This window comes from Osmerus eperlanus, chromosome 13, assembly GCF_963692335.1.
Source record: "Osmerus eperlanus chromosome 13, fOsmEpe2.1, whole genome shotgun sequence".
Classification (NCBI taxonomy): domain Eukaryota; kingdom Metazoa; phylum Chordata; class Actinopteri; order Osmeriformes; family Osmeridae; genus Osmerus; species Osmerus eperlanus.
Window position 1 is genome coordinate 3,139,752 of NC_085030.1, and position 27,398 is coordinate 3,167,149.

Here is a 27,398-nt window from a genome sequence, read left to right on the forward strand (position 1 = left end):
TACAAAAATAGTATATAAATAAGTACACTGCTAGTAGACTTTAGGTACCATGATAATAGTATACTTTTTATACTTAAGTATACTTAGAAATTAAACTTGAAGTATACTTCTTTTTTTTAAGGGTAGCGAAAAACGCTTTTCCTTAACATTCAAAATGGCAGAGATTCTATATAACTGGGTATGATGTCATAGAGTGCGTCTTGATCCAGGGAATCCAACCATACCTCATTTTGGAAAATGCGGCATATGGTTCAAAAGTAACGTGTGTAAACACACCTTCATTTTTGCTAGAGAATGGGAATGGGAGACATGAAACTTGGAGAAATTGATGAGGGGATTGGTCCCAAAGAGTGTGCCAAATTTCACAACTTCTGACCATACGGTTCTATGGGCTGCCATAGACTCCCATGGCAGAAGAAGATGGATAATAATAATAATAATAATAAGAAAAAGTAGAAACACTTAAGGTGGCTTCGCAGCTTCGCTGCTTGGCCACCAATAATGCCTATTTTGTCTGATCCACAGCAAATGTGAGCAGGCTGTACTGTTGTGCTGCCTTTCGTCAAGGACTGTCGCCCTCTGGCTGTTTGTCACTTGAAGGCACTTTCCTCTGTGTATCTCTTTTCCTGCAAGCTGATAAAACAGGGGGAACATCTTTAGTTCATCTCAACTTTTTTCTCTCCTCTTTTTATTCTATGTATGCCCTCTCATACTATCTTATCAGATTTCTTTCTCTACTTGTTTGGAGAGTGTCCGAGTGGGGGTTCAAACAGCAGACCTAAAGTTTTATGAGGATAAAGTCTGACTATGTTTGCGTGTATATGTTTGCTTGTGTGTACAACTGAGTGTGTGTTCGTGAGTGTGCATGTGTGCATAGTGTGTGTGTTGGGGGGGGGGGGGCAAGGGGCCTATCCCACACCTGGCATGGACCCTTTCTTTGGGCTGCTAGCAAGGATTTCAGGGGAGAGGTGAACATTTTATGTACCTATGAAGTTGAAAAAACAGCCCCACACAGCTGTCACTTCCCTTCCTTTCATCTACCCTGTCTCCATATTTCTCTCTCTCTCTCTCTCTCTCTCTCTCTCTCTCATCTTTTCCTGCTATTTGAAACCTCCGGCCTTTCTCTAAGCAACAATGTTAATAACATCAAATGTGCAGGGTGATTTTTGATCAACACACACTATCCTCTCATGTCTTGCAATAGCATATTATTTAAATAATGGAGCTATAAAGTATGCTGTTAATGAGGATAGTTCTAAATGCGCAGGACTGTACTAACTGTACAGTCCTGCGCATGTCCCAAGGGTTTGGGAAACTGTTTGAGGGACAGAATTTCTGACATCAGACATATAGTATTTATATAGTACATATATAGTATAGTATGACTTTTTGATCACAATATGAAGAGTAATATACGTTTGTCTAGGAGAGTTTTAATGGACTCTGAGAGGGATGTCACAGAAAAAAGCAAAATATGCAGAGGGAACAAAGGGTGTCTGATCTCTGAAAGGACAAATAAATATTGTTAACTGAATATCATCAAGTACTAACAGTCTCAACAGAGTGATGTTACGACTTGCTTTCTCACTGTTCCTTGTTAATCTACCATCTCTCAGTCAATTCTTTGTATATGTTTTAATGTAAATCCATTACCAAAAACTGGGTAACACTCTTTTTCGATGGTCCATCTGTTGACACACTATAGGTTATCAGTAACTACTCAGTATCATGTCAACAATGTATCAGTTTACATTTAACAAAACTATTTCAACAGATGAAGTGGTGCATTCAACTAACTGTCTGTAGACTTTCAGGTGCATTTCAAGTGTTGATCTACAGATTTTACTGAAAGTGTCTGCTGACTTTCAAAGCTTGTTGTCAACAGGTCATTAACCAATATTCAACTAACTGTCTGTAGAGTGTGTGTTGCATTTTGATTGTCCAACTGTTGGCACACTATAAGCTGTAAGCCGCTACTCAGTATAATGTAAACAATGTATCAGTTGACATTCAACACAGTTTCAACAGACAAGTACCATACATTCAATTAACTGTCTGTAGATTATCAGATGCATTTTAAGGGTTGATCTACAGACTTAACAAAATGTCTGCTGACTTTCAAGGTGGGTGTAACCTATTTGAAAAATGTTACTTTTTTGAATGTAATGTGTCAGTTTCACGTAACCGCTCATCTCACATCCCATTCGCTATTCACCTCGCTAGTCAATCTACTTCAGACAGGCTGCGGCCAACACGACAGTAGCAGCAACTCTACACATGGCCGATTATTTTCTTCTTAAAAATCTTGATTTTATTTGGGGACAATGACATGGCTCGATAGCTGGCTAGTCTTGTTGTTAAACACACTGTCACATAGGGTTGCCACCTCCAATGTGGTCAAATAAGGGACACCTTGGCAGTGGCCAATGTTGGGGGGAAATATTTAAGCGGCGGTTGTCCCCCAGGAGATTTTGGGTGTTAAATACTTCATTTCCTGCATTCTGGTGATTGTTTTCTTAACCAAATTGTGGTTTTTATGCATCAACTTAAATTCCTCTGCCACTCTAAACATACAATTAATGCAGAGCTGCATCTATTATATTTAAGATGCCCTAAATGGAAAATGTTGTTTTTCTTACATTTATGTGCCTTAAAATGTTTGATCTTGACTACATTTACATTTAGCAGACACTCTTAACCAGAGCGGCTTACAGTAAGTACAGGGACATTCCCCCCGAGTAAGTAGGGTGAAGTGCTTTGCCTAAGGACACAACGTCAATTTGCACAGCCTGGAATCGAACCAACAACCTTCTGATTAATAGCCCAACGCCCTAACCGCTCAGCCATCTGACCCCCAGTTTAGTTATGACTAAACATAACTAAACTGGCATCTGTGCAGTTTGAAGAGTTTTCTTTCACAATCCTATACTGAATCCTATACTGGAAGTCTACTGTTGAACAAAATATGAATCACAGTAAAGTATTTTTTTGATTTTTTGTGGGGGCTTTAAGGATTAAAACATCAGATCCTGGACATGTGCAATATGTTTGGTCTGTCAAAATTAACTATTTAGGTTGGAAGAAGCAATAAACCATTGATAAACTCAGAAATAGCAAATGACCTGGTAGACCACCAAAGACCACTATGATGGATATTTAATTTATTTGTGAAATTAAATTAACAATACAATTAGTTGTGAAGATAAATGCATTAAGTTCAGAATATTTTTTGCTGTCAAGCCGATCAGAACAATTGTTAAAAGAGCAGGGCTCCTTTAAGAGATCGAGGCAGTTATTAGAATGCCAAGTCATTACAATCATCATCGACCGTGCTACACGTGGGACTTCTTATTTTGGTTTACCGTATTCAATGTGTCTGTTTAGTTAAATGTTTGCATGCATCCAATCAGTAAGTTAAATGTTATGTATTAAGTGTTCTTAGTAGCTATATGCCACATTGAGTTTAAAAAATACTGTGTTGCATACTGTTGGAATTAATGGTTAGCTAGTTATCTAATTCATCATACTGGGTTTGTAACTGCACTGGACGTTTACGGTCGCGTTAAATATGGCTTGATATAATAATGCCAAGTTGTAATCGTGCAAGTATGTTTCGTTTTTTGTACAGAAACACAAGAATTTTGTACATTACATATCAGTATGTAAGTATTGTAGCGTGCAGGGGAAACAGACAGAACTCAGGACAGAAGAGGCAGGGATCACATTGTCAGTTTGATAGCTCAAGAGCCCAGATATATTTCCTTGTGCGGACACGACAGCTACCCCGGGGTTGAGATGTCCGCCAAAACAAATAACCAGGTTGGTGAGACCCGTTCAGAACCAAACCCAACTGTCTGCCTACTCGTCAGGTTCAAAAGCCCGCATAGTTTAACCCTCCCCTCCCTTTCCTATCCCTTGGTCCCACCCCTTTCAATCTTTCCACCTATTCCCAAACCAGGCTAGACATCTCCCCCAATTAACCAATAACACTCGAACTTGTGTAAATCATTCCCGTTCTACCCCCAGCATTACTGTATCATTATGTTGGTGTAAATACTAGTTCTAACCATAACCTACCCTATCCCCCACCCTCTCTACCTTTTTTTCCACGTGTACTTGTTGTTGCTCCTTGCTGCCTGAAGCAATGCCTTGTCCTTTAAAACCACTGTGTGGAATTCGTTGCAAGACAGGTCGAAGTTCACTGAGACGAGTAGCTCACACTTCATGAGATCCACCGAGCACCGGTTCTGTGCGTCACTCCACTTGCTGTTCATCTTGGAGAATATTCTCTCCACAAACCCTGTGAAGGCTGGTATGCTCAGAACATATGAGACTATGTTGAGCATATTTGGGAGAACAGCTGCCTGAAATCCAGCCATCCACTTGCCTACCAAACATTTATTGTTCCATTGATCCCCCTCAAGGAACTTCTCCACAACGATGTTCAGTGTGGTGCACTCATCGTAGAGGTCGTCCATGTTCACTCTGGCCATGAGGTGAAGCTTCTCACAGATCTTCTCCAGGTCATTGAAGGTGAGCTTGCCATGGAGAGAGGGGTAGAAGACAGTGAAGCCAATTGCTGTCAGAGAAGTCGAACCATTTCTCGATGTAGCTGAGGGCAGTGTTGATGAATGCAGTGAACTCCTCCCTTGCCTTGCCTGCATCAACTGGAGAGAGACGTTGCAGCTTTGTTTTTGTGAGGTAACCATAGAACTGGTCATCCCGCCTCTGCCTTAGTTTGGCATTGAATGAATGCATGATTGGATACAGCTCTACACAAACTCTGGATTACGCTCTCAACGAAGGCAGTCGCATTTTCTTTCCCTCTCCTCCCCCTGACCTTCCCTGCTTGCTTCCCTGCTTGGCTTCTATCGTATTGTCTAGTTATTCACGGAGAAATGCTCTGAAGTTTCAATCATTTGGATAGTTTTTGAAGATATTACTCAAAATCAAATACTACAAAAAGGAACAACCTAAGAGGACTGAAGCCCAAGGAGAACAGAAGTATTTTGGGCTGCCCTCCAAGACTGACCACAGGCAAGCAAACTTAAGCTTGTTCCCTGTAGAACTATGGCTTGTAATGACTGCAAACAACTTACTCAGAGGATAGTCGAACTGGAGCTAAGAGTCAGAACCCTCTTAGATATCAGAGAGACCGAAGACTTTATAGATTCCATGCTTCCTAGCCCGGAGGCTAAGCTACCTGCCAATGAGCCACCCTTGGAATCAGCTTTCTCTCCACCGGCCGTTGGACCGGATGAGTCATGGCCTGCTCTCGGCGCTAAACCAAAGAGGCCTAGCGCCGCTTCTACCTTCATCAGAGATGGGACTGTCACCAAGGATAAACAGCAAAAAAAGCGAGGCAGAAACTCTTCCCGCATCACCTCTCCTCCTGTCACACTCAGAAACAGTTTCGAACCACTGGGAACTTTCTCTCCCTTGTGTGTGGAATCCAAGGCGAAGAGGCACAGGAGTGCTAGCCACACAGCTAACAAACATGAAGGGCCCAGATCGCCGACACACCATGACGGTAGCTACTACACACATGCAAATCCAACACATCATCGTCTGCTGCGACCGGGAGTCCCCCATTTCACTTCCAGCCCCTCTCGGACCACTCGGGGCGCTGTTTGACCCCCTATCAAGCCTAATCAGACAACAATATCACAGGATTATCAAGATCCAAGGTATGCTAAGACTACCCACAGCCCATCAACACTTAGAGGAGCTAACACTGCTAGCACTATAGAATCTACTGCTAGCACTAACGCAGTGTCTAACCTTGGCCTAGCACAAGGTCCTATCATTGCTAACCCAAATAAGATAAGAACTGGCCCCGCAGCTAATGACAAGGCAAACACAACACCACATATGGCCACTATCTTGATTGGAGATGCCATGACAGCACATGTTAAACTGGCAAAGACAGAAAATATTTGTCTTAGCAACACATCTGTCGAGGAACTGTCGTCAGAGGTACAAACAATCCTCAACAATAAACCAAACAACCCTAAGATTATCATCCACACTGGCTCGTTTGATATCCTACACAAGAAAACTGGCACTGAGATACTTAAAAAACATTTCACCCAGCTACTGAACACACTCAACAGATATCAAGATGTATTCATCAGTGGACCGATTGCATGCTTTTGCAGAGGAAAAGAAGCCTTCAGTCGACTACTATCTTTCAACACATGGTTGGCATCTGTCTGTCTGACACACAAACTGAGATTTATCGACAACTTCAATGTGTTCTGGAACTGTGCAGACCGTTTTCAAGCTGACGGACTCCACCCAAACCGTAGAGGATCTCGACTACTAACAGCAAATATCAATCACGTGCTCCTGACCACAAATCAAGCTTCTCTCCCTATCCCTGTTGTGTCTAAGCTGACTGACGCATCCCAAACAACCTCCCATGGAACAGAACAGAACATTCAAACAGCCTCCTGCAAGGACATGGGCCCTGCACAGATCTGCACCCCCCGGATGAATTCCCTTGTGATGGAACAGCTCAGTGACAGAGACTTTCCCAAAGAAAAGCTACGCTAGGACAGCCACCATGCTATTTCATTGGACATACCGGTCATCATCACAAACAGAAAATGGCATGGTAAAATGCATGGTTACAAACCTGAAACTAGTGTTAGAAGTCACAGAACTATCCATATTCTTCCAACAGATTTATCTACCCCTGTTTTATCTGTTAATACCCCACAGATGAAACTGGCCCTTCTAAATGTTAGATCACTAAATAACAAAACATTTCTAGTTAATGATCTGGTCAAAGAAAACAACTTAGACTGCATCTGTCTAACAGAAACCTGGCTAAACAATGACACGGCAACAGCAACTTTGATAGAAGCGTGTCCGCCCGATTACAGCTTTCACCAAGTTTCTAGGAAATCAAAAAAGGGTGGAGGAGTCGCAGCTATTTTCTCCTCTAAACTGTTGTTCAAAATCACTGAGCTAGGTGAATTCACATCATATGAATATCTTGCTATAGAGCTCAAAACCGAATCAATACTTTTTGTTATTATATATCGGCCACCCAAGCACTCGCCAATATTCATACAAGAATTCTCTGAACTATTATCACTATGTGTCACTAGATATGACAAAGTAGTTTTAAACAGAGACTTAAATATCCAAGTAAATAAAAAAGCAGACCCAAGAACTATTGAGCTCTTAAATCTCCTTGACAGTTTCAATCTAACTCAACACATAACAGACCCAACACACCGACACGGAAACACACTAGATCTAGTGATAACAACTGGACTAAATATCAATAATATTTCAATAACTGATCTACCCCTCTCAGACCATCATTATATACTTTTTAATGTGGAAATTATCCTAACAAAAACCAAAAAAGAATTCTTAGTCCATAGAAGATATTTAGACGATACAGCTATGATGAAATTTTCTGAACAATTTGCTCTATATGAGCCGACTAACCATGATTGCTCTCTGAATGAAATGCTAGAGAACCTCAATGATGCACTATTATCTGTGTTAGACTCTGTTGCACCACTGAAAACCAAAAAGAAGTGCACAAGCAGAACCTCCCCATGGCTGAGAAATAAAAATGTTAGTGAAACAAAAAGAAAATGCCGTGCAGCAGAGAGAAAATGGAGGAAAACAAAGATCACTATCCACTACAATATCTATAAAGATACACTAACCACCTATAACAAAACCATCCATGTAGCAAGGAGAGAATATTTCTCCAACATTATTACAGAAAATGCCAGAAATTCCAGAGTTCTTTTCTCCACCATTGACCAGCTGCTAAACACTGTCCCTGCTCCACCTCCATCCTCAGTAGTTAAATGTGAAGAGCTTGCTTTGTTCTTCAAGAACAAAATAACTTTGATCAGAGCTAGTATTATTAATAGTGGGGTCGAAACTGACATCAGTAGATTCTGCAACATAACCATGAGCACATTTACCTGTATCACACTTAGTGAACTTTCCAAAATTGTCAGCTAATCTAACTCCACAACCTCAGATATTGATCCTATACCCACAACATTCTTTAAGCGAGTGTTTGATAGTGTCTCAGGTCCGGTGCTAGAGATTATAAACACATCCCTTAGAACTGGCGTTTTCCCAGATGCCTTCAAAACAGCTGTTGTAAAGCCCCTATTAAAGAAACCCAAATTGCAAATAAATAACAGTCTACTTGCAAATTACAGACCAATATCAAACCTTCCATTTATTAGTAAAGTACTGGAAAAGATAGTTTTAGTCCAATTAAATTCTTTTCTTGAAGAAAATAACATCCTGGAAGTCTCGCAGTCAGGTTTCAGGAAATATCACAGTACTGAAACTGCTCTCACCAAAATAATTAGCGACCTCAGACTAAACTCTGATGCAAATAAAGTCTCTATCCTTATCCTGTTAGATCTCAGTGCAGCATTTGATACAATTGATCACGACATCCTAATCAATAGACTGGAAAAGCTTATTGGGTTCACGGATAGTGTATTGAACTGGATGAAATCATAGATCACAGGAAGGAAGTTTTATGTTAGTTTAGGTGACCATAGGTCCAAGAAACATGAGAACTGCTACGGGGTTGCTCAAGGAAGCTGCTTAGGTCCATTACTTTTTTCTCTTTATATGTTACCACTCGGCGAAATAATCAGAGAACATAACATAGATTTCCATAGCTATGCGGATGACACACAACTATATATATCCACTGAACCCAACGATGCAACGGCCATCAATTCCATTACCAACTGCCTGTTGGCAATAAACAAATGGATGAACGCTAACTTTATTAAATTAAATGAAGACAAAACCGAAGTCCTACTATGTGGCCCCAAATCCAAAAGAGAGATGCTTATTAAGAATCTTGGAGGTTTAACCCCCTGTCTTAAACCAGAGGTGACGAGTCTCGGTGTAATCCTGGACTCAGATTTGAATTTCAACTCTCACATTAATAAAGTGACCAAAACAGCTTTCTTTCACCTGAGGAATATAGCAAAGGTACGACCATTCATAAACCAAAATGATGCAGAGAAGTTAATTCATGCTTTTATATCCAGCCGGCTGGACTACTGTAACGCACTTTTCACTGGTATTCCCAAGAAAACCACTGAAAGACTACAGCTCATTCAAAATTCTGCAGGTAGATTATTAACCAAAACTAAAAGGAGAGAACACATTAGTCCTGTCCTAGCTACTTTACACTGGCTCCCTGTTACCTTCAGAATTGACTTTAAGGTCCTTTTCCTCACATACAAAGCTCTACACGGACAAGGACCTAGCTACATTGCTAACTCCTTTATAAACTACACACCAGGTAGAACACTGCGATCATCAAATGCAGGCCCATTAGAGGTCACCAGAAGCAGTCATAAGAAGATTGGTGATTCGGCCTTTGTCAATTACGCCCCAAAACTATGGAACAAATTACCCATAAATATTAGGGAAGCAAACACTCTAGAAATTTTTAAAAGACAGCTTAAAATCTACCTTTTTACCGAAGCATTTAAATAATTTTATCTCAAAAGGGTTTTCCTACTTTTATTAATTATATTATTGTTACTTTTAAGATGCATGTTTAAAGTTGGTTTCTCTCTTGAACAGAGATCTTATTGGGATTTTTATTTTTGTTTGAATTGTTTATCACTTGTATTATTGTTTTTATTGATTTTATGTAAAGCACCTTGAGCTGCAATTCTTGTATGAAATGTGCTATATAAATAAAGTCTTACTTACATGTAGTAGCACTGGTCTCAAGCTTCTTGACAACCTCTTCAAAGAGAGAATGTTGTTGCAGAAGAGGAGATATACCTCCACAACATCGCCATCATTCTCCTGTACTCCGGACTCAGTGGTGAGCTTCAACAAAGTCCTGATTTTTTTGGGGCACTCATCTCCAAGGCTTATGAAGAAGGACTTCAATGCCGACCAGCTTTGCAGGAGTCGTGAGATGGCAGGGTTGAGGGACAGCCATCTGGTAGTGACATGCCGCAGGACTTTTCTGAACTCAAGGTCACAGAACTCACAAAACTCCTTTAAAGCCTCTCTTCTTTTTGCAGATATGGAGAAGAAGCTGTAAACTTTAACCCTTGTGTTATCTTCGGGTCATTCTGACCCATCAGTCATTGTGACCCACCGTCGTATTGCGACAACTTTACCGCATACAAAAACAAAGTGAAGCATTTTATTTTAACCGTTGGGCTGTCTCAGACCCCCCACATTGCAAAGGTTAAAAGAAAATTATTTTAATTTGTTTTTGTATTGGGTAAAATTGGGTAAACACAATGATGGTTCATTATGAACCTTTGGGTCATGTGACCCGAAGGCAGCACAAGGGTTAAGAACCACATTTTCTACATCTACACTTAGGTTGTCAAGAGCATGCTTGAGCGTATTGTGGACAATGTGTGCATGGCAGTTACCCTGAAGTAAGTGGTTATTTTGTTGTTTCAACATTGTATAGACAGAGTTGTGGACCCCAAAGTTCACATTTGCGTTGTCTGCGCTGAAAGCAGAAACTTGCTCTATTTTCAAGCCAACAGCTTCCAACGAGTCCAGCAGACACCCCACGATCCCCACTGCTGATTCATCTGGATTTTCGACAAAGTCGATCATCTTATTCACCACATTCTGGTGTGAAGAATTGGACTGCCACTGGGAACATCTTTCTGTTGCCTTTGTTGGAGGCATCTGTCTGGATGGAGAAAGGTAGAGGTGTTTCATCCTTCTTCAACATCCTGACTCTGTTTCTGTTTCTAACCAACTGTCAAACTTCCTCTCTCAGAACAACCTGCTTGACCCCAACCAATCGGGCTTCAAGATTGGCCACTCCACAGAAACTGCCCTCCTGTCAGTCATCACTGCCCTCCAGTCTGCCAGAGCGGCTTTGAGGTCATCCGTCATCATTCTGCTGGACCTTTCTGCAGCGTTTGATACGGTTAACCATCAAATCCTGCTGGCCAGACTTTCTGAGATGGGCATCACTGGCACTGCACTTCAGTGGATCTCATCCTACTTGTCGGGAAGATCCTAATGGTCTCCTGGGGAGGCAAAGTGTCAGGCCCCCGCCAGCTCTCCACTGGTGTCCCACAGGGCTCCGTCCTTGGACCCCTCCTCTTCTCCCTCTACACCACCTCACTTGGACCAATCATCACCTCCCATGGCTTTTCCTACCACTGCTATGCTGACAACACGCAGCTGTACCTGTCGTTCCCCCCGACTGATCCGGGGATCTCAGCTAGGATCGAGGCCTGCCTCACAGACATCTCCGCCTGGATGACCGAGCACCACCTCAAGCTGAACCTCGCCAAAACAGAACTCCTCATCATCCCGGCCAAACCCTCCATCTCCCACGATCTCTCAGTCACCCTGGGATCGGTGACGGTGACCCCTTCATCCTCTGCCAGGAACCTCGGGGTGACCATGGATGACGAGCTCTCCCTCACAGCCCACATTGCTGCGGTCTCCCGGTCGTGTAGATTCACCCTCTACAACATCCGGAAGATCAGGAGATACCTGTCTGAGCATTCCACCAAGCTGCTCGTCCAAGCACTTGACCTCTCAAAGTTGGACTACTGCAACTCGCTGCTCGCCGGTCTCCCAGCATGCGCAACCCGCCCTCTTAAGAACGCGGCGGCCTGTCTGGTCTTCAATCTACCCAGACACTCCCATGTTACCCCGCTCCTCATCTCCCTCCACTCGCTTCCCATCACGGCCCGTATCAGATTCAAGATTCTGGTACTGACCTTCCGAGCGGGGAACGGGACTGCACCCGACTACATCAAGTCTCTCCTCCAGCCTTACACCCCCCCCGCCACCTACGGTCTTCTTCTGACAACCGTCTGGTGGTCCTACCGCTCAAGAGCGCCCGGTCCCAACACAAGCTCTTCTCCTGTCTGGCCCCCCAATGGTGGAATCAACTCCCCACCTCCATCAGGGACACTGACTGTCTCCCCACCTTCAAGAAAAGGCTCAAAACGCACTTGTTCCGGGAGTACAACGGCACTTAGGAATGCTTGGCTGGACCTGATGTTAGTTTCCTCCAGGATCACAATGACTTGTATTGAGAGACTTGTTGCTCTTGTTGGTTAGTTGTAACGGTTTCAAATTCTTGTACTCGCTGTGAAATATTTTACTGTTGATTTTTTTTTCTACAGGTACACTCTTGCACTCTTGTGGGGAATTTCATGTTGTTCAATTGTAACTTGTTTAACTGCATGCTCTCATGGTTCTTCCCTTTGGCACTTATTTGGTTTTCCACAATGTATGCTTCATGTTTTGGCTGCTCGCAATGTTTGGGGCCATCTCGTTGTTATGATCAGTGACCTATGCTCTTTTGTAAAGCTCTCTCTTGGAAGTCGCTTTGGATAAAAGCGTCTGCTAAATGCATAAATGTAAATGTTAAGAATAAGTCAGAGGTACTTTAAGTTTTCTTCCTTACTTTGTTTGCTAAGGGCTTTCGTGCAACGCTTTAACAAACTTTAAGGGAATCCTTAAGTATAAGACCAAGATAAGGAGAAAACCTTAAATACTTAAGGAAACATTTAAGGAAACCTTAAGGAAAAGAGTTAAGGGTGCTTTGTGCAACCGATTATATTTTAAGGAAACCTTAACTCTGACTTTAAGGAAAATCTTAACCTAAGGTTTTTTGTGCAACCGGCCCCTGGCTCATCACACCATACTGGACATAGTCCCTATCTGAGACAATACACATTCAATCAGCACTGCCAACGTTTTATTTGGGTGCATGAAAATACCTATCTAATTGAGGAGGATTACTAGCCTGGCTCTGCCCTCCAATGTACTTCCGCTCAATTTTAATTTTGCTTCTGTACTAGGTCTGGGCTTTCGGTATATTAGTCGGTTTTTGCCAGTCACATTGTTGGCGGTCCAATCAGCGAACAGAGGAAGTGGCTGAGAACGATGACGTTGATGTTGTGCGCTAGTTTGAGTTGTAGTTCAGTAATGGCGGCGGAGAAAGAGGCGAGCGAAGCCATTTGGTCCATTGTGGCAACGCTGCCGAATATCCAGAAGTTAAAGCCGGAGCAAGAACAATCTTTGCTGAGTTTTGTTGGTGGCCATGATGTTGTGGCCTCCTCCCCACGGGGTTCGGGAACAGTTTGATTTTCCAGCTACGGCAGCTAGCTCCATTACAATAGTGATGAAGAAGTTGGCTAAGGCGAACGCTAGCGATTGGTTATGGCAGATCCAGAATGGCTCTGGGCAGATCCAATAGTTTTAAACTTCAACAGAGTACCCACCTACAAGGAAGTCAACGCTTGTCAATGGAGCGATCCCAGACCCTCTGTACAAATGAAATGCACGAGAATCTGGTTAGGACCAGGCTAGAGGATTACAATCCTATGCTTCCTTTGTTTTAAGTTGTGTTCTGCTGAATATTGCCATACGTAATGAATGCCACTTGGATATTACAGAAGAGACATTGAGGGGCTGTAGGCAACTTGATGAAGAGTTAAATTACCAAACAATGGATTTGCAGCCACAGCATGGGTATATAGGGACCATTTGGCAAAATTCCTGTTTCCATCCCGCCAAACTCCGACTGAGGTACTTGATCCTGATGTTGCATTGCTCAGGTGGTCTTGAGACCTCAGACTAAGATACACTGACAGCCACTTGTTACGGTCGTCGTTGTCTAGGGGGTAGGCTAGTCGATTGAAACCGAGGATACAGCTAACCGCGGTGGGCCCAGACCGGTGAAGAGTGAAAGGAGAACTTGGAACACTCACCCCAGCCATGTAGACTCCCACCCCCGTCTCCAGGACAGCCCAAGCCGCCGTTCAGTTCGGCGGACAGCTCGCTCGCGGTTGGTAGAGTTGATCAGTTTATATACAGTCGTATGCAAAAGTTTGGGCACCCCTGATAATCTCCATTACTTTCATCTATAAATTGTTGGGCGTTTGGATGACGCTCTGGATAAGAGCGTCTGCTAAATGACTAAATGTGGATGAGGAACGTCTTTGTCATATATATACACATATGTCATGGACAGTAATATTTTAGCAGTGAAATAAGGTTTATTTGATAAACAGAAAATATGCCATACGCATCATAAGAGAATTAGACACGTGCATAAATTTGGGCACCCCAACAGAAAAATCACATCAATATTTAATAGAGCCTCCTTTTGCAAAAATAACAGCCTCTAGACGCTTCTTATAGCCTCTGGATTCTGGATTGAGGTAATTTGGACCATTCTTCCTTACAATACATCTCCAGTTCAGTAAGGTTTGTTGGGTGCCTAGCATGGACAGCCCGCTTCAAGTCACCCCATAGATTTTCAATTATATTCAAGTCTGGGGACTGGGATGGCCATTCCAGAACATTGTAGTTGTTCCTCTGCATAAATGCCTTAGTGGATTTGGAGCAATGTTTCGGGTCGTTGTCCTGCTGGAACACCCAACTCCACCGTAACCTCAGCTTTGTTACAGATTCTTGAACATTATTGTCCAGAATTTGCTGGTACTGAATTGAATCCATGCGACCCTCAACTTTAACTAGATTCCCAGTTCCTGCACTAACCACACAGCCCCACAGCATGATGGACCCCCCACCAAATTTTACTGTGGGCAGCAAGTGTTTTTCTAGGAATGCTGTGTTCTTTTGCCTCCATGCGTAATGCCTCTTGTTGTGACCAAATAATCTTTGTCTCATCAGTCCACAGCACTTTGTTCCAAAATGAGCCTGGCTTGTTCAAATGTAGTTTGGCAAACCTCAAGCAAGCCTATTTGTGGCGCGTGTGCAGAAAAGGCTTCTTCCGCATCACTCTCCCATACAGCTGTTCTCTGTGCAATGTGCGCTGAATGGTCGAGCAATGCACAGTGACACCATCTGCAGCAAGATGACCTTGCAGGTCTTTGGAGGTGGTCTGAGGGTTGTCCTTGACCATTCTGACCATTCTTCGCCTTTGCCTCTTTGTTATTTTTCCTGGCCTGCCACTTCTGGCCTTAACAAGAACTATGCCTGTTGCCTTCCATTTCTTAATGACATTCCTCACATTGGAAACTGATAGCTGAAACCTCTGGGATAACTTTTTGTAGCCTTCCCCTAAACCATACTGCTGAACAATCTTTGTTTTTAGATCATTCGAAAGCTGTTTTGATGCCCCCATTTTGCCACTGTTCAGAGGAGAATCAAAGAGAAGCACAACTTGCAATTGGCTAACTTAAATACCCTTTATAATGATTGAATGCACCTTTCTATGTAATTGAAGGCTTAACGAGTTAATCAGACTAATTATGTGTTGCAGTTAATCAGCATATAGTAGGCAGAGGTATTCAAATCAAATAAATGATTAGGGTGCCCAAACTTTTGCACAGCCTATTTTTCACATTTGATTTAATTTCACACAAATAAATACTGCTACACCAAATATCTTTGTCTGGAAAACACCCCAGCACTCAGTGTTAACTAGAAAAGTAATATTACAATATTATATTGATCTTTTTTGGTGAAGACAGTAAATTAGCAGCCTCAGAGGGGTGCCTAAACTTTTGCATACGACTGTAGATGGTCTGTACATTAAGCCCGGCGTGTGCAACAGAAAGACGGATCAGCAGGAGTGGGGAAACAGAAACCCAGGGGGACAACCGGTCGGCATCGAGGGTGACGTTCTCTTCCAACAACTCGGAGGTTCCCCCAATCTTTCTGCCATCCGGGAGTTCAAAAATAATAAACTCCTCCCCTTAATTACCTGGGCCCCAATCAGGACACCGTTCCACTCCCCTTTCCAATCACCACCATGTGCAAGGCCGCCGCGCCACTAAAGTGTTATATTTAAAAGAAAGGAATCTAAACCTCCCTCTCACCCTGCCACTAGGCGTGCACGTAACACATTGCTTAATCCTTGCTCGCAGTTCTAGTCAAAAGAATCTGTGCGGAATATTGACCATCTAATTTTCTTAAAAACCTTTTTTAAATCTCTACGTCAGCTTCTTTTCACACAACTCCATTTTTCATTTGCCACCTGGTCTCCAACAGACGCAGTAAGAGCCCTCCATTACCAAGCTATCTTTAAAGTCCTTTAGGACGTCAGCTCCTGCACTCAACTTTACCTAGAGGTTGGGCCACCTGCAGGCTTTGCTGCCAGCACCGCTGGGCATCAATCACTCACAAGTGCACATAAACAAACAAACATGCACACACACACATTGACACATCTATGCAAGATATTCAGTTGCATAAACCTTCATCAATTGAAAGCTGTAAAATAGTTACAATCAATCGCTTTTTTCCCAGTCTCCATTTAAGCCATCCGTCAAAAGTGCCCCCCCCCCATCTCCACCCCACTTCTGCTAATGTAATGAGGAAGTGAGTGTCGAAAGAACATTACCAACAATTCTCTACAATGCTCTCTTTGTCTCTTGCTCCATTCTCTTGACCTCTTTCCTAAATCTCCCACTGTCTTTGTTTCGCTTTGTTTGTATTTTGTCCAACTCCCATCCACAAACTAAGAGTGGCAAAACCAAGCTGAGTTATGTATTACTATTAAAATTACATATCAGATATATACAGAGTGGAATAACCACCTTTATTTCTGGATAAGACATTGGTGCTTCTTCCATAGAGCTCTAGTCAAACATTACAATTCTGTGAAAGTCACATATGTTGTCAAATGACCTGTCCATTTCACATTAGTATGGACCACCCCCTCCATGTAATAACAATAATTGCAATCATTACAAATGTTACATTGAAATTGGATTGACACCGTTAATCCTACAGAAGAGAATGTATTACATGGTTGAAATAGATTTATCTGGTTCTGCTAATCTACTTGTGACCAGTAACAGAATTGAGCATCATTTCATAAGACAAGATAAGTAAATGGAAGTTGTTGTGAACTGAAGTTGTGCTAAGGGAAAGTATTGTGCAATAAATATAAATGGACAGACACACTAGCACACACATTACGTTTCATCAAACTTTTCTTATCCCAATCTCTGGGACAGGGTGACGGGTGATAGGGTACAAAGGATAGGGTAATAGGGTGTACAGACACTGTACAGTTGCCTATACTGGTTCAAATCTAAAATGCAAACATTCGGTGCTACGCCATTTCATACCAAATCAAACTAGCCATTCATGCACAGCAAAAAATCCCGCACTGACAGAGGTGTCAAGTAAGAAAGTACAAATATTTTGTTACCTTACTTAAGTAGAAATGTTGGGTATCTATACTTTACTGAAGTAACTATTTTTCAGCCGACTTTCTACTTCTACTCCTTACATTTTCACGCAGTTATCTGTACTTTCTACTCCTTACATTTTAAAAATAGCCTCGTTACTCCAATTTCAGTTCGGCTTGTTTTCATTCCGGCTTGTCATCGTTCAAAAAAAAACACACACACAAAAAAAACTATCCAGAAAAAACACGCCATCCAGATAGAGTGAATTTGATTGTGGTTGGATGAGAAGTATAAACATATATGGGGGGTGACAAGTGCCCTCGCACGCCCGAACAGCATACAATGTATACTAGCTTTGCCCACAATGTGCGTGTCGTCTCAGCCTTTTTATCATTGGTTCCCAATGGGGGTGATGGCGGCGACGTAGTACGTGAGGGAACTTTGATAGCGGCGACGCTAGCTTTGTAAACATTGCATTTTAGCGTGTGACGTGTTATGGGGGGTGACAAGTGCCCTCGCACGCCCGAACAGCATACACTGTATACTAGCTTTGCCCACAATGTGCGTGTCGTCTCAGCCTTTTTATCATTGGTTCCCAATGGGGGTGATGGCGGCGACGAGGCAACGTAGTACGTGAGGGAACTTTGATAGCGGCGACGTAGCGGCGACGCTAGCTTTGTAAACATTGCATTTGAGCGTGTGACGTGTAGCCCGTCTGCAATGATATGGAAGGACAAAAGGACAAGTATTAGGACGTCTCCGTGTGTCAACCACGCGTAATTGACGCCGACTTTGCATGCAAAGACGGCATCCATTACGCCGACTTCCATACAAAGTCGGCGTCTTTTTCGCCTCAAATTGAACCGTGTCACGTGACACGTTCAAAGCACGCGTTTATTTAGACGCGGGTTTTTAACGTGTCACAAAGCACGCGTCTAAATAAACGCGTGCTTTTTTGAGACGTGTCTATCAAACCACACGAAATTAACGCCTGGTTTGGCTCAATCAGCGTCTGGTTTTCCAAAATTAAAGTCTGCTTGCTTGAATCTCCGATGGGAAATTACGGCAACAATTGTAACATCTAATACGTAAGTAAAGTAGGTCTTAGAATGCTCGTGCGAGCTAGGCTACTATCAAATACAATGCTAGTTAGCTATTAGTATGAAGTTGGTGGTCACAATTGCAATACTCTATGATATAACAATTGGTGCAGAGACAAATAAATGCAGTAATATCAGGCTGGCTTGCTGTCTGTCTGGCTTGGAGCTTTGTGAACTTCCCTTGCACTGCGATTGCGTTGCCTCAGTATTGTGCGCAAATGCGCAAACTTAGTTGGTGGCAATATACAACTGTTGTTAGGCTAATCTTCAAGTCAAGTGTATTTTATTGTCATTTTCAATTGCATATGGTTGTACATAATAAAAACGAAACAGAGTTTCAAGTTCAAGTCTTTTAATGTCAGATGCACAGACCAACACAGGGTCAGACTGTGCACTGAAATTCTTAGGACAAGACAACGCAAAGCAACCTGGCATAACATGACATATAAGTACTCAGAACAAGTGTACACCTATGACAAGCTAACATATAATTAACCTCCTAAATAAATACAAAATAAACACTAAACCTATTCCCCCAGGACCATGATGCCATATAAAACAACATATAACAGTAATTGGTGCCAGTGCAAACGTATGTAGCCTACAGTTACAGGACAGTATGTTCAGTGACAGGACAATATGTACAGTGATTGGAGGTAGCAGTTATGAAGTGATAGGTTCTCGTGCCAATATATTGTGATGCCAATTTGTTGAGCGGTCATCTTCCTTGTATAGACCTAGAAAAATGAAATACACAGCCAAGATGACAGAAATAAAGGTTAATCGGCTGTCCTTCACATTCACACACTGTTGTCTTTATACTTAACAGATCATGATGTCCCAAAGGCCCAACTCCTTCTCAGGTCACCTTCTGGCAGCAACCATGCAGCTGGATTTCATTGTGCAACCTGGCCTACCCAAGCTGCTGCTGGGCCCAGGGTTGATTGTAATGGCACACTGGGACTTGCAGATGACCTGAAATACATATTTGTCTTTATGCTGTGTAAGATGTAGGCCTACTGCTTTTAACTTGAGTTGAATGCTATTAAACCCTCCCATGGTCAGCAAACACTAGCCATTGCTCTACTTCAGAAAGGATACTGTTCACTGCTGTATGAGTCAATAGGACATTACCTGAATGACTTGTAGTGATCGGGAGGTTATGCCTGTTCTGATGATGGTATAAACCATGTTAGATTGTTGGCTCTATGTGCATTGTTTGGGTCTCCTCTCTGTGTTCTGTTTCTGTGTCTTTGGTTCTGTTGCAGGATGGCAGGCAGGTAGAGGAGCTGTGATTGCTGCAGGGGCACACCTGTGACCTGTGCCTTGGTCCTTAATAAGCTGTGCCCTAACAAGCTGGGTCTCTCCATTACTAGCAGGAACATCATCACTGTTTGCTTTTTAGTGTGTAATGATTCTCTTCACTCTACACTTGCACTGATCCCACACCCATTCCATACACTTCTAATTTACCAACCATTTCTTTGTAAGCACTTTTTATTAAATAAATACATTGTTATCCTTATTACCGTGGCTTGTCACTTCCTGAAGTTCTTATCTAATCTTCCTATGAATCAAGTTATGACAGCATTAAACAAGCCCTGGTTGGCTACACACCTCATGTCGGGCTTATACAGATGTGTGTATTGGCACTGTATTGGATATTCAATTCTTCTGCCTCTTTCCATCTCCCTGGTCCTCCCCCAGCACCAGCAGCTCCCTGTCCCCCTGGTCCTCCCCCAGCACCAAGGGTGTACCCAGAGGCCAACACCTGTGGCATAACCCTGAGACTGCCCATACACACAACCCATGTACAGTTCAAACAGTACATGGAGTCTAGGATAATACAGTCACCCACCTTTGGGCAGGCATAATGTCACAGCCACAAACGTGACCCCGTTTTTGGTTTTGCCCTGCCCTACTGTGTCCGTGTCTGCCATTGTCTTCACCTGTGTCTCATTCAGTGGTTTCAGTTCTTGTTTGTATTATCATGTCCACCTGTGTCTTGTTTGGTTCTGTGTATTTTAGGTTCCTGTTTTGTGTCCAGTCTTTGTCTTGTCCTTAACGTGAGTACCCTGTCCAGTGCCGGTCCTTCCTATAGGCGACATAGGCAGCCGCCTAGGGCAGCATGAAGAGGGGGTGCTGTTGATAAATCTTGCCTAGGGCGCCATATGTACTAGGACCGCTACTGACCCTGTCTGTTTCCCAATTAAAAGAATAAACCCTTTGTTTGAGGCAATGTCTGGCTACTCTCCTGCGTTTGGGTCCTACGCCACCACACACTGTAACACATAAGGCATATTTGAATTAATTAAAGACATCAAATTAAATTGTATAACCTTACTTTTAGAGTGTTTGATTTTAAAAGGGTTTCTAAGTAGCATTGGCTTCTGAGTGTAGGTGGCAACCTACAGATATTACCGATGGACTTGGAAAATGTCTATTATAATTCTTTAAACTTCTCTGTAATCAATGCATCTGCAGTCGTATCCCTGAATGGAAGCTCAGTTCAAATCTAGTATTTTTCACCCGTTACCAAGACACTGTAGCCTAATGATGGTACATTGTGTTAGTTTGGAGTATGTTATTAGGCTGAATGTAGGAGAAAGTGTATTACATGAGAAGGAAATGTATCAAAAGATTATGGTGTGATTTCCCAGATAATAAAAATTGTGTTACCCATATAGATGGTGTCACTAAAGGGTCAACGACCTGAGCGTCAGGTCACCTCATAAAAGTAGAGGGCGCATTGAGTAATTTGTTATGGAAAATCATCCCTAGTGAGCGGGCGCTATGAAGATAAATGAAAGTTGAAAAATTATCACAATTATTTTATTAGTAGACTAACACTGCATTGCAAGAGCAGGTTTCTGCTCTTTCGTGTTTTTCTGCTGACATTGACATTGAGAACTTAGGTTGGACATCTTTGAACAGTGCTAGTTCATGACTATACCATATCAAGCTTGATTGTCTATTCACCTACCATTTAGTTAGCTGATGATTAGCAGTGTACACTATTTTGTGTTAATTGGGTTCATAGGAAGATTAGATTTGATGTTCCTGCTAGTAATGGAGAGACCCAGCTTGTTAGGGCACAGCTTATTAAGGACCAAGGCACAGGTCACAGGTGTGCCCTTGCAGCAATCACAGCTCCTCTACCTGCCTGCCATCCTGCAACAGAACCAAAGACACAGAAGCAGAACACAGAGAGAGGAGACCCAAACAATGCACAGAGCCAACAATCTAACATGGTTTATACCATCATCAGCACAGGCATAACCTCCCGATCACTACAAGTCATTCAGGTAATGTCCTATTGACGCGTTCGACTCAAGTTAAAAGCAGTAGGCCTACATCTTACACAGCAGAAAGAAAAATATGTATTTCAGGTCATCTGCAAGTCCCAGTGTGCCATTACAATCAACCCTGGGCCCAGAAGCAGCAGCTTGGGTAGGCCTGGTTGCACAGTGAAATCCAGCTGCATGGTTGCTGCCAGAAGGTGACCTGAGAAGGAGTTGGGCCTTTGGGACATCATAGATGATCTGTTAAGTATAAAGACAACAGTGTGTGAGTGAAGGACAGCCGACGAACCTTTATTTCTGTCACCTTGGCTGTGTATTTCACTTTTCTAGGTCTATACAAGGAAGATGACCGCTCAACAAATTGGCATCACAATATATTGGCACGAGAACCTATCACTTCATAACTGCTACCTCCAATCACTGTACATATTGTCCTGTCACTGAACATACTGTCCTGTAACTGTAGGCTACATACGTTTGCACTGGCACCAATTACTGTTATATGTTGTTTTATATGGCATCATGGTCCTGGGGGAATAGGTTTAGTGTTTATTTTGTATTTATTTAGGAGGTTAATTATATGTTAGCTTGTCATAGGTGTACACTTGTTCTGAGTACTTATATGTCATGTTATGCCAGGTTGCTTTGCGTTGTCTTGTCCTAAGAATTTCAGTGCACAGTCTGACCCTGTGTTGGTCTGTGCATCTGACATTAAAAGACTTGAACTTGAAACTCTGTTTCGTTTTTATTATGTACAACCATATGCAATTGAAAATGACAATAAAATACACTTGACTTGAAGATTAGCCTAACAACAGTTGTATATTGCCACCAACTAAGTTTGCGCATTTGCGCACAATACTGAGGCAACGCAATCGCAGTGCAAGGGAAGTTCACAAAGCTCCAAGCCAGACAGACAGCAAGCCAGCCTGATATTACTGCATTTATTTGTCTCTGCACCAATTGTTATATCATAGAGTATTGCAATTGTGACCACCAACTTCATACTAATAGCTAACTAGCATTGTATTTGATAGTAGCCTAGCTCGCACGAGCATTCTAAGACCTACTTTACTTACGTATTAGATGTTACAATTGTTGCCGTAATTTCCCATCGGAGATTCAAGCAAGCAGACTTTAATTTTGGAAAACCAGACGCTGATTGAGCCAAACCAGGCGTTAATTTCGTGTGGTTTGATAGACACGTCTCAAAAAAGCACGCGTTTATTTAGACGCGTGCTTTGTGACACGTTAAAAACCCGCGTCTAAATAAACGCGTGCTTTGAACGTGTCACGTGACACGGTTCAATTTGAGGCGAAAAAGACGCCGACTTTGTATGGAAGTCGGCGTAATGGATGCCGTCTTTGCATGCAAAGTCGGCGTCAATTACGCGTGGTTGACACACGGAGACGTCCTAATACTTGTCCTTTTGGCCTTCCATATCATTGCAGACGGGCTACACGTCACACGCTCAAATGCAATGTTTACAAAGCTAGCGTCGCCGCTACGTCGCCGCTGTCAGGCGTTAATTTCGTGTGGTTTGATAGACACGTCTCAAAAAAAGCACGCGTTTATTTAGACGCGTGCTTTGTGACACGGTTCAATTTGAGGCGAAAAAGACCCCGACTTTGTATGGAAGTCGGCGTAATGGACGCCGTCTTTGCATGCAAAGTCGGCGTCAATTACGCGTGGTTGACACACGGAGACGTCCTAATACTTGTCCTTTTGGCCTTCCATACAATGATGCACGCCGCTACGCCAAGCGTCTGCAATGATGCATGCCGCTACGCCAAGCATCTGCAATGATGCACGCCGCTACGCCAAGCGTCTGCAATGATGCACGCCGCTACGCCAAGCATCTGCAATTATGTGGTAAGTTAGCTATGCTTATTGCTCTAGCATAATGAAAGTAGTTACATCTTCAGTGTGGCTGTTTCGGCTAGCTAGTGTTGGGCTGTATTGGCAAACCTGAATTAGACTCAGAGATTACCATAGATGGTGTTGTGTGTAAATATAGTTTTAAGCCAGTTTTCATGTCATGTTTGATATGTATTAATTTTGTATTGTATGCATCACATTCTAGTAATGTTTTCAGCCGAGAGTTCTGTCGTGCAGAGGCCCAAATTTTGTGTTTACATATTCTCTTGTCTTGCAAAGGCTTATTTACTGCAGCCACCAAGTACCGGTGATGGCCTTTTGAATTTGTATGTGTCAGGCAATTGTTCTTTCATATAGCCGTCGTCGCTATTTTAGTATGCAGGATGGGTTAACAAAAGGAGAAGCTAAACCGATCACTGAGTTTGATTAGCCTCCTATACTTGCTCAGGTTAGGTGCGCTATAGGTTTATAAAATACCTTTGTTATTGTTTGCTCTGAAGGTAGCATTTGTTTCTGTATTGATTTTTTTACCTTGTCATAATGTATTGATTATCTTACTATTTTGTTAATAAACAATGTTTTTGCATTTAAAGTTACTTGTCCTTGTGCCTGCTTTCAATGTGTGGACAATAGAATTTGCAGGAGTCCTAAGTCACTATCAAGAGAGAGCCTTTTTACGTGTCCCTGACAAACAAGAGGTGAATATGAGTTGTATGTGCTGGTTTTAAAATGTAATACCATTTCATGTATTTTAAGTTGTTTTGTGTCCACAGGAGGATTGGTTTTCACAACTGTTCTACCATTTAGTCTGATTGTTAGCTGAGTTCCAGTTCAAGTCTTTTATTGTCAGATGCACAAAACAACACAAGGTCAGACTGGGCACTGACATTCTTAGGACAAGACAACGCAAAGCAACCTGGCATAACATATAAGTACTCTGAACATAGATTACATCTATGATAAGAAAATAAAATAAAAACTCCTAAATAAACAACATAATATACAATACAGTGTACTAAACCTGTATTACACATATTAACCTATACTAACCGTATAAACCTATACTAACCTAAACACAAGTGGGGTAACAATTAGTGCAATATTGCTTATAGTACAACCAGTAGATGAAAGTGACAGTGTGTAAAGTGGTTAGTGAGAAAGTGGTGAGAATGTATCAGTGTCCATTCAGAAGCCTGATGGCCCTTGGAAAGAAACTATTCTCCAGTCTACGTGTGCGAGACCAAATGCTTCAGTATTGCCTGCCAGAAGGCAACAGGGAGAAAAGACTGAAGCATGGGTGGTAACAGTCAGCTTTCCTGAAGGATTGTGTGTGGTAGGTGTTCTGTAGGGCTGGGAGCTTCCTGCCGAGGATGAACTCAGTAAACCTGACCACACTACGTAGGACCTTGCGGTCCCTGTCTGTGCATCTCCCATACCACACTGTAATGCAACCAGTCAGTATGCTCTCTATTGTGCATCTGTAAAAGTTAGTGAGGATGACTGAGTCCATGCCAAACTTCTTCAGTCTCCTCAGGAAGAACAGGTGTTTCCGGGCAGCTTTAACTACCGTGTGAGCAGACCAGGTGAGATCATTGCTGATGTTCACCCCGAGGAACCTGAAGCAGCTGACCTGCTTGCAGCTGACCTGAAGCAGCATGCTCCTCATCCTGCCGCCTCCAATAGTCCACAATAATCTCCTTAGTCTTGCTGACATTGAGAGGTTATTGTCCTGGCACCATGATGTCAGGGTATCAACCTCCTCTCTGTAGGCTGACTCGTCACTGTCAGAGATGAGGCCCACAATGGTTGTGTCGTCAGCAAACTTAACGAGGAGGTTGGAACTGTGTGTTGCAAGGAGAGCAGAAGAGAGCTGAGCACACAGCCCTGGAGGGTGCCTGTGTTGGTGATCAGTGTGGATGAGGTGCGGTCACTGATTCTCACCACCTGTGGCCTCCCCGTCAGGAAGTTGAAGATCCACTTGCAAAGGGAGGTGCTAAGTCCCAGGTCCACAAGCTTGGAAACGAGTCTGGAGGGGATGATGGTATTGAATGCTGAGCTGTAGTCAATGAACAGCATCCTTACATACATATTCCTTTGTCCAGGTGGGAGAGAGCGGTGTGCATGGTCAGGGTGATGGCATTGTCTGTAGACCTGTTGGACCGGTATGCAAACTGCATAGGGTCCAGGGTGGGAAGCAGCGATGAGCAAATTAATGTTTTGACTAGCCGCTCGAAGCACTTCATGATGACAGAGGTCAGTGCTATCGGGCGATAGTCGTTCATGCAAGTGACCTTGGTGTTTTTGGGCACAGGGACAATGGTGGTCCTCTTGAAGCAAGTGGGGAGTACAGACAAGCTGAGGGAGAGGTTAAAGATGTCTCAGCTAAATATAAAAAGTTTAAAATCAGACTATTATTGTTATCAACAATTGTTAATGTTGATTTATTTGTTGTTAATTTTAGAACATACAATAATAGCATTTATAGGCCTACAATTACTTAAATGTATAGGCATCATTATTTGAATACAAAAAACTGAAACAAGTCAGGAGTGGTTATAGTGGTTTGATTCAATATTATAGAATTACATGAATAAGAATATTTGGGTTTGAGTATTGTGTGCCGTGTTAGATGGGTCTTGATCTGGTCTGGGCCCCCAGGAGATATAGATGTACATTCATAGAATGGTCATATTTTAATGAAAAATTAATGAGTCATAAGACTCTTAGACATTGTATTCATTGAGATTAGCAGACGCTTTTATACAAAGTGACATACAAATATGGGATTTAGTGCTAGTTGGCACAGCAAGTAAACTAACAATTTAGTGTAATTGAGAAGGATATCGATATACATTTGTACTTTTCTCCAAACTATCATATTCTTACTCAACATATCGATAGCACAGGCAAACTGACAACTTCGATTGGGGACTTGGCTGTGAGGAAAGGCAAAAACCAATGACAGCTAGCCTGCCTAGCCAACCAGTTGCACTGTTTGCTGAAAGCTTTTAAAACTATAGTTACAAAGTAAAAACAAATGGGTGAAACTTCTTGGTTAGTTACAACTTTTCATTGACAAAATTGACAACAGATGTTAAAAAACTTGACTTTAATCGAAGGATCGCCTCACATGGTCACTTCCGGTCTCACTAGATGATAATACCGGCATGGAATAATGGTGAGCTAGCTGCTTATCTTTCTAGCTATCCACATAATGGCAGACGCTTGGCCTAGCGGCGTGCATCATTGCAGACGCTTGGCGTAGCGGCATGCATCATTGTCAGGCGTAGCGACGGTTGCTAGCTTTGTTAACATTGCATGGCACTAATCACCCCCCATACACGTCACACGCTCAAATGCAATGTTTACAAAGCTAGCGTCGCCGCTACGTTGCCACTATCAAAGTTCCCTCACATACTACGTCGCCACGTCGCCGCCATCACCCCCATTGGGAACCAATGATAAAAAGGCTGAGACGACACGCACATTGTGGGCAAAGCTAGTATACAGTGTATGCTGTTTGGGCGTGCGAGGGCACTTGTCACCCCCCATAGGCATAGCGGCGTCCGTGATTGCAGACGCTTGGCGTAGCGGCGTCCGTGATTGCAAACGCTTGGCGTAGCGGCGTCCGTGATTGCAGACGCTTGGCGTAGCGGCGTCCGTGATTGTCAGGCGTAGCGACGGTTGCTAGCTTTGTTAACATTGCCTGGCACAAATATCCCCCCATAAAACATATACCATTCCGACACCCTATTGGTTTATACGTGATCCATCACCTGCACATGACACAAAATCACGTCAAACTCCAGCAAGAAAATAGCAGACGTATGTAGACTACGAAGATGTCCGTGGCAGAGACTCAAGAGAACTCAAGCAAAATGTCCGAACCAAGCACCAGCGCAAACTTCAGCGCCTCTGAAGTTTGACTTTTTGCAGCATTACAATACTTATAGGCAACTAGTCATCA

The 27,398-nt window shown here is 42.7% G+C and overlaps 2 protein-coding genes and 1 long non-coding RNA gene across 4 annotated transcripts in view; 1 reads left to right on the forward strand and 2 right to left on the reverse strand.

Moving 5' to 3' along the window:
• Positions 1–27,398, reverse strand: part of gcna (germ cell nuclear acidic peptidase) — a 387,394-nt gene that overhangs the window by 351,005 nt on the left and 8,991 nt on the right. The window lies entirely within an intron of this gene.
• The window catches only part of frmpd3 (FERM and PDZ domain containing 3), a 300,032-nt gene that overhangs the window by 222,458 nt on the left and 50,176 nt on the right, over positions 1–27,398 (reverse strand). The window lies entirely within an intron of this gene.
• On the forward strand, positions 18,072–19,775 carry LOC134032562 (uncharacterized). The gene is made up of 2 exons (XR_009932034.1): positions 18,072–18,238; positions 19,080–19,775. It is a non-coding gene; the product is annotated as an uncharacterized LOC134032562 (long non-coding RNA).